The 11,455-nt window shown below is 43.8% G+C and overlaps 1 pseudogene; it reads right to left on the bottom strand.

The window, feature by feature from the left end:
- Window positions 1-324: 324 nt before the first annotated feature.
- Window positions 325-1,916, bottom strand: LOC144486969 (Ig heavy chain C region pseudogene; annotated as a pseudogene).
- Window positions 1,917-11,455: the final 9,539 nt, after the last annotated feature.

The raw sequence follows: 11,455 nt of genomic DNA, 5'->3' as shown, positions 1-11,455 counted from the left end.
GTTGCAAAAGCCCACCTGGTTCACGAATGCCCTTTAGAAAAGTAAATCTGCTGTCTTTATCTGGCCTGGCATGCATGTGACTCCAGATCCACAGCAATGTGGTTGACACTTAAATGCCCTCAGGGATGGGAAATAAATGCACATCTCATGAAGGAATAACAAAAATTGCTGTTGTGATGAAATTCTGAATGGGGCACTGTCCTAATGCAGCAAACCACATGACAGTAAATTAGAAGTTGTTCTATCTTTGTACTAACTTTAATAGATCCCTAATTTCGATTAACATCGAAATTATATATTTTATCGTCGGTTTGAGTCTCTTACCCAGAGATCCGCTGATGTTCTGACTCTGAGTGAATCCTTGATGAGTGACCTGGCAGGTATAGACCACTTTGCTGAACCATTCCCGAGCGGAGACTGTCAACCGACTGCTGGCCGAGAAGTTACCATTCACTTGACAGGCGGGAGAGGTGACAATTCCTGAATCCATGAGTTGTCCATTCTTCAGCCACTTCACCGTCATTGACTTTGGCTGGAAATCGATGATTGAACAGACGATGGTTGCAAATTTTCTGCTTGTGATTTCTTCACTGGAACTCACGGTGAGGATAACGCTTGGGCGGATAACGGTTGGGGGGATGTCGCCTTTAACAAACACATGTTTTGACGTTACTTGAAGATTCAATTGACATCAATTAAAATTAGTTCTTTTATTTGAGCACCATAGCTGCCGATTTGAGAATTATATCCATGGTTTGGTTGAATTGGCAGGGAAATGGCGAATGGAATTCAACCGTCAAAAGTGCCATACAATGCATTTGGGGAGGGAAAACAAAGCAAGGCAATAAACTGGAATGTTAAGAGGGATTGAGGAAATGCAAGACCTTAGAGAGCACGTCCACAGGTCCTGGTAGATGGTAGGGCAGCTGGAAAAGTTGATCAAGAAAGCATATCGGATTAGTTCCTCTGTTATGTGAGATATTGAATGCAAAAACAGTGATACAATGATGGAGCTGCTTAAAACCGAGTTTGGCCACGTTTGGAGTTTGCTGTACAGTTCTGGTCACCACGTTGCAGGAATAACGTAATGACTCTGGAGAGAGATGAGGTTTACAAGAATGTTGCCAGGGACTGAAAATTCCCGCCATGAGGCGAGATTGGATAGGCAGGGTTTGTTCTCTTTAGGAAAAGAGGAGGCTGAGGCGTGACATAATTGTGGTTCACAAAATAATAAGGGACGTAGGCAGAAATAATTCATTCCCCAAGTCGAGGGCTCAATTACCAGGGAGCATGGTCACTTAAAAGGCATCTGGGTCTGCATCTCAAGTGCTTTAAGCTGCAATGCTACGGAGCAAGGGCTGGAAAATAGGCTTACTTTGTCAGGCTAGTTTATTTGTTCTCCCTTTTGGCCAGCACAGACATGATGGGCTAAATGGCCTCATTCTGCACAGTAACATTTCTGTTGTTCTTTGGTTCTGAGCAACTTTTCAGTCAGGAGGCACTTACCTGGATTTTGCATAATTCAATTTTTCAGAGTGCTACATATCAGTTATAACTAAAGCCTTATACAGTTCAATCAGAGCGTTCCTGTCTTGCCCAAGTTCCACAACACTTACATTGCATTCCAATGCTCTTGACTGAGTCGCGGTGTCGAACCTCACACTTGATTTTGCTGCACTCTCCCTCTGACTGGGTGATGGTTAACTGGCTGCTCAAGGTGTAAGTTCCCTTTGCGTTTCTCACTGATGGATAATTCTTAAATCCAGTGTCGATCAGCTGCCCATTTTTCTTCCAAGTCAGTTTGGAGACATCTGGAGAGTAGTCCATCGCCAAACAGCCGTAGGTGATGGAGCCAGCGGAGTTGTGTTGCTGACAGGAAGAGACGAGGCTGTAGAGAGTGGGCGGAGACGGTGTCGCTGGGAAAGAATAGTCGATTCAACAAGTTAGACTATTACCTGCGTTTATTAATTAATCAAACATATTTATACAAGTATGTTTCTATATTAGGTATAGCTCTTGGGGCTAAAGGGATCAGTGGATATGGGTAGTAGGCGGGGTCAGGATATTATTGAGCCATGATCAAAGTGAATGGTGGAGCAGGGTCAAGGGGCCGAATGGCCTCCTCCTGCTTCTATTTTCTATGTTTCAACGTCACGATTTGACTAGAATTATGAACTTAAGTGAATATTTCCCGATTAAAACCTACGCACACCTTTGAGCTGCTGTTACTCCTATCAGTTGGGAATCGCCATTTTTGTAGAAACTCACATCACTGTCACCACCTCTATCAGATTGGAAAGACAAAAACATTTTGATGTCATCGTAATGACATACCATTCATTGGATTAACAGAGAAGAGTAAAGACTTTCTCCATTATTTCAGGCACTACCTATTTCTCAAACAACAGCACGTTGTGATGAAGAAGTTGTCTCTTCATTCATATCAGCCACTCACCTGATGAAAGAGCTCCAAAAGTTCGCAATTCCAAATAAGCGTGTTGGACTTTAACCTGGTGTTGTGAGACTCCTTACTGTGCCCACCCCAACCTAACGCCGGCATCTCCACATTGTAATTTTTGGATATTGCCTGTGTTCAAACTGACTGATGCCCCTTCCTCTCTCCAACTCACTGCCTCTCACTCCACAAAACGAAGATTAGTGACTTTCCTTCAGAAATACCTTCGGAATGAATACTTACTGAATGACCAGGAAACTGGAAATGTGATTACAAATTCAAAAAATTGCAACATTGACTAATTTAAGGGTCGTACATTAATAGCAAGAGTTGACCATTCGGACCCTGAAGTCTCCTCCATAGTTCACTGAGATTACAGATGATCTGATTGTGGTGATAGCTCTATTTTGCACCTCCTCACTCCGCCCGTCGATCACCCACTCTCTGCCCATTTTCCCTGGCTCTCTGCCCTTTCCCCTGGCTCTCTGCCATTCCCTGTGGCTCCTTTCCCCTTTCACCCGGCTCTCTGCACTTCCACCTGGCTCTCGACACTTCCCTCCAGCTCTGTGCCCTCTCCCCCGGCTCTCTGCCCTTTCCCTCAGCACCCTACCCTTTCCCCCGGCTCTCTGCCCTCTGTCCCTGCTCACTATTCTCTTTCCCCTTTCCCCTGGCTCTCTGTCCTTTCCCCCGGCTCTCTGCCCTTCCCCCCTGACTCTCTGCCTTTCCCCCTGACTCTCTGCCCTTTCCCCAGGGCTCTTTTGCACTTTTCGTTGGCTCTCTGTCCTTTCCCCGGCCTCCCTGCCCTTTATCCTGGCTCTCTCCTCTTTCCCTGATCTCTCTGCCATTTCCTCCATCTCGCTGCCTTTTCTCCTGTTTCTCTGCCCTTTCACCTGGCTCCCTGCCCTTTCCATTGGCGCTCTTTCCCATTTCTCCTGGCTCTCTGCCCTTTCTCCTGGTTCTCTGCCCTTTCCCCCGGCTCTCGGCCCTTTCCCCAGACTCTGTGCTCCCCCCCCCCCCCGCCCCCAGCTCTCTGCCCTTTACCACGCCTCCTGTTCTCCCCGGCTCTTTGCCATTGTCCTTGGCCCTGAGCCCCCAGGGATTCCCTCCAGCTCTCCACATTCCCAGGGCAGCTCCCACATTTGAACACCAAACTGCTGCTTGAGATCTTTCTTCTCTCTCATCGCAGACCTCCACACACAGGTTTAGCGAGTGTGAGTGAGAGAATGTGAGTGCGTGAGGGTGAGTGATTGAAGGAGTGAAAGTGGAGGAGTGATGGTGTGTGAGTGATGGAAGGTGGGTAAGTGAGGGTGAGTGATTGAGTGTGAGTGAGTAAGTGTGGGTGAGGGTGAGAGAGCGTGAGTAAATGAGGGTGTGTGAGAGAGGGTGGATGAGTGAAGGTGGCTGAATGTGTGAGTGAAGGTGGGTGAGTGAGTGTCGGTAAGAGAGAATGAATGAATGAGGGTGAGCGAGTGAGGATGCGTGAAGGTTAGTGAAGGTGGGTGAGTGAGAGTGAGTGAATGAGGGTGAGGAGTGAATGTGACTTAGTAAGTGAGGGTGAGAGAGTGAGTGAGTCAGGGTGTGTTATTGAGGGTGGTGTGAGAGTGTGTGAGGGAGAATAAATGCGGATGGGTGGATGAGTGAGGGTGAGTGAGTGAAGGTGTTTGAGTGAGGATGAGTGATTGAGGATCTGTGAGTTAGGGTGGGTGACCTTGAGTGATGGTGAATATGTGAGGGTGTGTGAGTGAATGTAGGTGCGTGAGTCTCAGTGAGTTTGAATGGGTCAGGTGGCGTACGTGAGAGAGAGAGGGTGATTGAGCTTGAGTGTGTGGGGGTGCGTCTGGGTGAGTGAGGGTCGGTAAGTGGGGAGAGTGAGTGAGTGTGAGTGAGAGAGATTGAGACTGGATAAGTGAGGGAGGGTAAATGCGGTGAGTGAGTGAGAGTGATTGAGACTGGATGAGTGAAGGTGCGTAAGTGGGGTGAGTGAGGGTGAGTGAGAGTGAGTGAGACTGGATAAGTGAGGGTGGGTAAGTAGGGTGAGTGAGTGAGAGTGAATGAGGGTGAGTGAGTGAGGATCGGTGAAAGTGAGAGAGCGAATGTGTGTGAGTGATTTTGAGTGAGTGAGGGTGTGAGGGTGTGAGGGTGAGTGACTCAGGGTGAATGAGGATCAGTGAGTTTCTGAGGTTGAGTGCGTGAGATTGGCGGTGGCACGGTGGCACACTTATTAGCGCTGCTGCCTCAGAGTTGGATTCGCGACTTGGGTCACTGTCTGTGTGGAGTTTGCAAGTTCCCCCGTGTCTGTTTGGGTTTCCTTCGTGTGCTCCTGTTTCCTCCCACAGTCCAAAGATGTGTGGGGTCGGTGGATTGGCCGTGCTAAATTGCCCCTTAGTGTCAGGGGGACTAGTTCCGGTAAATACATGTGGTTATGGGGATAGGGCGTTGGTGGGTTTGCTGTTGGTGCAGACTCGATGGGCTGAATGGCCTCCTTCTGCACTGTAGCATCCTATGATTCTACTCTATGGTGTCAAGGACAGACACTCTGACGTATGTGAGATTGAAAGTGTGTGTGTGTGAGAGAGAGAAAGAGAGTGTGTGTGTGAGAGAGAGAGAGAGAAAGGGAGAGAGAGAGATAGAGATAGATAGAGAGAGAGAGAGAGAGAGATAGAGAGAGAGAGAGAGGGAGAGAGAGATAGAGAGAAAGAGAGAGAGAGAGAGAGAATGTGTGTGTGAGGATGCCTGTGAATGATAGAATGCGTTTGCACGTGTGTGAGACAGTGGGCTGTGCGTGCAAGAGGAGAGAGTGTACGTGAGAGAAAGGGTGTGTGTGATAATGTGTGTGTGAGAGACAGAATGTGTGTTTGAAGAGTTATTCTTTGTGTGTGAGAGTGTGTCTCTTCTTGATAATGTATATGTGTGGAGGGGCGGGGAGAGTGTGTGTGGGGAGTCTGTGTGAAAGAGTACTTCTGTGTGTGATTGTGTGTATGTTGATGTGAAAGGGAGTGTGTCTATTTGAGATACACGATGTCTGTGAAAGAGAGTGTGTGTGCCTGAGAGGCAGGTTATGTGTGAGGGAGAGTGTTGTGTTCATGTGAAAGACAGTGTGTGTGAGAGGGAGTGCCTATTGGAAAGCAAAATAATATGTTCATCAGTGTGTGAAACTGTGCATGGGATGGCGTGTGAGTGCGAAAGATGTGGACAATGTGTGTGGGAGATAGAAGCAATGTGGGGTGTTTGAGTGTATGTGTGTGTGTGTGTGTGTGTGTGTGTGTGTGTGTGTGTGTGTGTGTGGAGGGGCGGGGAGAGTGTGTGTGAGCGAGAAAAAGTGTGAAACTTAGACAGAATGGATGCGTGAGTGTGTGTGAGTGAATTGACTGTTGAGAGAACATGTGTCTGTGATAGGTGGAGTGTTTAAAGAGAGACACATTGGATATACATGTGTGTTCGTGTATTAGAGGAGGAGAGACTGTGTGCGAGATTGTGTGCGTGTGAAAGAGAGGGTGTTTGTGAGAGACAGTGTTTGAGAGCAAGATTGTGCGTGTGTGAGACAATGTGTAAGGGAGTGAGCGGGTGAAAGAGAGAGAAATATGTGCCTGTGTGAGAGAATGCGTGTGGAAGTGTCCGTATGAGAGAGAGAGAGCATGGGAATGTGTGTGAGACGAAGTGAGAGTGTACGGAAGAGGGAATGTGAGAGGCATAGTGCATGCGTGTGTGTGAGACAGAGAATGTGTGCGCAAGACTGTGCTTATGTGAGAGACCGTGTCTGTGTGTTAGAGTGTGTGCATGTTCTATGTTTGTGAGAGAGTGATTGTGAGAGAACCAGTGTGTGAGAGCAAGAATGTAGAGGTGTGAGATAGTGTGCGCAAGGGAAAAATAAATATGTGCGTGTGTGTGTGTGTGAGAGAGAGTCGTGTGCAAGAGGAATTGTGAGAAAGCGTGTGAAGAAATGTGAGACAGCTTGAGCGTGTGTGACAGAGAGTGGAAGAGAGAGAGTCCATGTGAGAGTGCGTGTGCGAGAGTGTGAGACTGTGCTTATGTGAGAGTGTGTGTCTGTGTATAAGAGAGAATGGGTGGGTGTGTGGGGATGTGAGCGCTTTTGTGCATGGGGATGTGAGAGATTGATGGAGAGAGCGAGACGATGTATGTATTTGTATTGAGAGAGTGTATGAGTAACGTGAGAGAGAGAATGTGTATGGGTGTGTAAGAGAGACCGTATGAGAGAGAAAGTAAGTGTGAGTATGTATGTGTGTGTGTGTGTGCATGTGTGAGGGAATATGAGAGTATTTATGTGTGTGAGAGTGTGTGATGTGTATAAGTCTCTATTTGGCTGATTCAGTCTGGAAAAGCACAGTCACTCCACACATACTCACCCATTCACACAGTAAGTGGGAGTGACAAGTGAGCACAATACGGAGCGCGGGCCAAGGGTTGGAAAAACATTTAAATCTTTCGCAATCAGTCGCAATTGAATAATTTCCCCTTTCTTCAATGAGGGAAACCTGTAAAAACTCAAGAAATTTGACACAATCCAGGGCAAAGCCACCCACAAGATTATCCGCCCCCTCATTCACCCTATTCGCTCTCTCCATCACTAACAAGCAGTGACAGCAGTGTGTATTATATACAAGATGCACTGCAGCAACTCACCAAGGCTCCATAGTAAACATTGTCCAAACCCGTTGCCTTTATATCCTAACAGGATAAGGGCAGCAGCCACATATGAAGACTACCACCTGCAAGCTCCCCTCCAAGACACACACCATCCTGACTTGAAACAATACCTCAGTTCCTTCTGGGTCAAAATCCTGGAATTTCCGCCTAACAGCACGGCGGATGCCTGCAGCAGATGGATTGCAGTTATTCAAGGATGCTTCATATCAACACTTTCTCAAGGAACAATTATTGATGATTAAAAATTCTGGCCGAGCAAATGACTCTAAAATGGCTTTAGGAGATTAAAAATAAGATGCAAATGAATTTGACCCTTCAACTGTCATACCAAACAGGTCATGGACTGCTTTACTCCGGAGCATAATATAGTAAATCTCACTTTGCATTTGCTCATTGAACATTCCCAAGGCCGGTTCATCACTGGTTAAAAATCATCCAAATCTCCCTCTGCAGTCTGACGTTTCTGCTCTCTCTGATGGTCACAGTGTGCTTTAGGGATCTAATTTCTGAGACGCCGAGCCAAACATCAAGCCAAACTGTCACATTTCTCACAGATACAAGTTTATTGAAGAAATAAATCAAATTTCACTCCCTGAAATACAGCAGAAGGAACCAGAAGATTTGCAACCAGTCAGGCAGATTCCTGGTCCCAACACGGTGACCACGCGCGCAGAAACAGAACAGACACAAACGGTGCAACAATCGATTTCCCAGCAGGTCGGTATGTTCAATCTGTCAATTTAATTCAAACTGTTTGATTCTAATTGATCAATGATCAATTTACAACAGAAAATCAATGACCTCTTTTAAATAAAACTGATATTCATTTCAAAACTCCTGTCGATTTTTAATTATGTCTCTCTGTCTGTCTCACTTCTCGAAAACTATGTAAAAATGTAATTTCGCTGAAAATTAGGAATCAAAAATAACAGATTCAGGACAGTTCAATGTCCCTGACAGAGATACAGTGACACAGTAAGGATTAAATAAACCAAGAAACATTTACATTGAAAATCATTACCTGATTCGATCGAATTTCTTAATTAAATGTAATCAACAAAATAGTCGAGGTAAAACACCTTATCGAGCTAAGCATAGCTGATGAAAGAAAGGTTTTGTTTCTGAATTCATTTTCGATACAATTAAACATTCTCTAAAACGGATGATATTTTGCACGCCCGTGCATTATTCAAGGTATTTTGTTTTAAATTAATTAGCACGAATATTATATTTTGTTTTGTTAATTGCCGGTTACTTTTCCTGTCAGCTGATTTGTACTCCCTAATAAAATCAGTTTTCAATCATTCAAAACTTTCCCTGCCTCGAACATTGTGAAGTAATTAGGTTCCAATTAAATCTCAAACAATAAACTTCAAATTCCTGAATGGAAAGATTCAGACATCTGTAATTCATTTGCTTCAATCGAATAACATTGTCATGTTTTTTCATTTCCACTTTTACTCCAAATGCCTTATTGTAACCTGCAAACGTGTTAAGAATGCATGTTTCTGAATTTGTATACACTGTAACGGCCTGGCAGTTTGAGGTCAACGAAGCTGCTTCCTAGATTTAATAATTTGGACCATCCATATAATTTAATTACTGAACATATTGTTTAAATTAAGAAGTTCTGAATTAAACAATGAAAAACACAATGAGGACAATTGATTCAAATCCTCTGCAACACTGAAACATGATGCACAAAATAAGTCGAGACTTTTTCTTCAGTATAATATTTAATACTAATTAAACATAATGCTCAAATAGAATCAATTCTTCTATTCTGTCATTTATTCATCCAATAATTCTATTCTATGTTCAGCAGTAATGGGAGACAGGATGTTATTATTAAATGCAGAGCAAATATTACTAATATAAAAATATTATAATATTATAAAAAATTAATTATTTGAATTTCAAGTATTAAATTGTAAATCTCTAGCCAGTTTCTGTTGACACCTTACGACAATTCAAACACCATGATATGAACAATTGTTTAGTGTTAGCGAATTCCACCTGTCAGAAAACTGTGTTCACTCAGTCAAATTTATTTAAACTGTGGGATTCTAACTGATCAATTTTCAAAGTACAACAACAAAAATCAATAACTTCTTTTAAATTAAACTGATATTCATTTCAAAATTCCCTTCGACTTTTAACTATTTCTCCCTGTCTATCTCAAATCTCGAAAACTAGGCAAAAAATATCTTTTTTTCTGAAAATGAGCACATCAGATATAACAGATCCAGGGTAGTGTAATGTCCCTAACAGAGATACAGTGACGCAGTAAGAATTGTAATTCATGATTTACTTTAATCTGCAAGCATCGGTTAACATGAATAAAATGCTCAAATACATATTTGTTTTATTTTTTCCGATACCAGTTTGTTTTATCCTGACAAGGATGTTTAAACGCAGTTTGTTTTTTTCATTTAGCTGGAAAAAGTGCAACCGCTCAGGATCACCGAGTTGAAACAATACAGAAACAATTGAGAAACACCAAACCATTTCACAAATTTTGAGATGAGATTAGTGATTAATTACCTCTGCACCAACTACAAATTACTTGGAAGGAATGCTGCGCCTGCACAGAAACAATGTAATAATCGGGCACAAAAATTTCCAAACAGCGTTTTATTGCCAATTATTCTCCAAAACTCATATTTAAGTGAATGCGAACTTCATCGGGGATATAACAATTAATGCAAAGTATCTTGTTGAACTGAGCGCTGCTGTGGAAACAGCGTGTTATCATTGAAATTGTTTCTGGAATTATCACAAAATATTTCCAGCCGAGAAACCTTTTTGGTCATGTTAATTGTATGCAAAGCACAGCAGAACTATTAAAGCCGATTAATGCGAAATGATATTAATAGAAAATAATATTTTGTGAATATGTAGGCCACACTTGGAATACTGTGTACAGTTCTGGTCACCCTATTATAGAAAGGATATTATTAAATTAGAAAGAGTGCAGAAAAGATTTACTAGGATGCGACCGGGACTTGATGGATTGAGTTATAAGGAGAGGCTGGATAGACTGGGACTTTTTTCTCTGGAGCGTAGGAGGCTGAGGAGTGATGTTATAGAGGTCTGTAAAATAATGAGGGGCACAGATCAGCTCGATAGTCAATATATTTTCCCAAAGGTAGGGGAGTCTAAAACTAGAGGGCATAGGTTTAAGGTGAGAGGGGACAGATACAAAAGTTCCAGAGGGGCAGTTTATAATTACTGGAGGATCTTGTTGCAGGATTACACTGAATACAGCGTATTACTGAATTACAGCGTATTACGTATTATGTTACAGAGCAGTAATCCAGGGGAACTGGAGTAATTGTTGGATTACACAGTGATATGTTACAGAGCGTATTTTTCTTATTCCTAAGCAGCGTAATCCTGCAACAAGAAAGATCCTCCAGTTGTCTGAGAATTCACTGATCTCCCAAGCAGAGGCCATTTACCTCAGATCACCACCAGAGGGAGCTCCCTCACCGTGTTTGTGTGATCACGGTATCAGGAGTGGGTTCCATTACACATTGATACAGGGAAACATAACTCAGGGGAACTGGATTAATTGTTAGATTACACAGTGAAGTGATACAGAGCATTAATGTAGGAAAACGTGCCTCCAGGTCGAGCACCTCCTTCTCCTCCTGCACCAACACTATTCTGTGAAATCTTAGAAAACAGGGAAATGCTGGAATTAAACTCAGCAGGTTCGGCAGCATCTGTGCAGAGAGAGAGAGAGAAACAGAGTTAACATTTCAGCTCTGTGACCTTTCCTGTGAACTGGGGAAAGTTAGAAATGTAACAGGTTTGGAGAAAGGGGCGGGTGGGACAGGGACGAAAGGAAGGTCTGTGAGAGGGTGGAAGACAGGAGAGATTGAATGAGAGAAAAGTGAACCCCCCCCCCCCCCCCCCCCCAGAGCCAAACTCCCTCAGAGGCTCCCACACTGCATTCCAACAAACTGAACTGGATTGGACTGAATGGGAAGTCATGGGAATGTAACCCTCACTGACTTCATGGATCAAGTACATTTCTGGATGGAAATTAGCTGCATAGACTCCAGCCTGGTTGTTGGTGTGAAACAGGAGCTGATGTCTATCTGTGAGTCCCTGCCTGCAGCTCCCAGAGAGTTTAAAATCCTGCATCTGTCTCTCTGCAGAGCTGCTGGTTAAAGACACATTTACAGCATTTATCAGACAGAAACTTCACTCTCATTCTCTCCCTCCCCTCCCCCAGCCAGTGCTTCTGTTAAAAAAAGTTTAAACGCTTTATTTTGCAGCTCTGATCAGTGGTGAATCATTAACCACTAAGCACAGGGCACACACACA

Source organism: Mustelus asterias, unplaced genomic scaffold (assembly GCF_964213995.1).
Source record: "Mustelus asterias unplaced genomic scaffold, sMusAst1.hap1.1 HAP1_SCAFFOLD_544, whole genome shotgun sequence".
Taxonomy (NCBI): Eukaryota; Metazoa; Chordata; class Chondrichthyes; order Carcharhiniformes; family Triakidae; genus Mustelus; species Mustelus asterias.
Note: the sequence above shows the minus strand (reverse complement) of the source record. Positions and strands in the feature narration are given on the sequence as shown.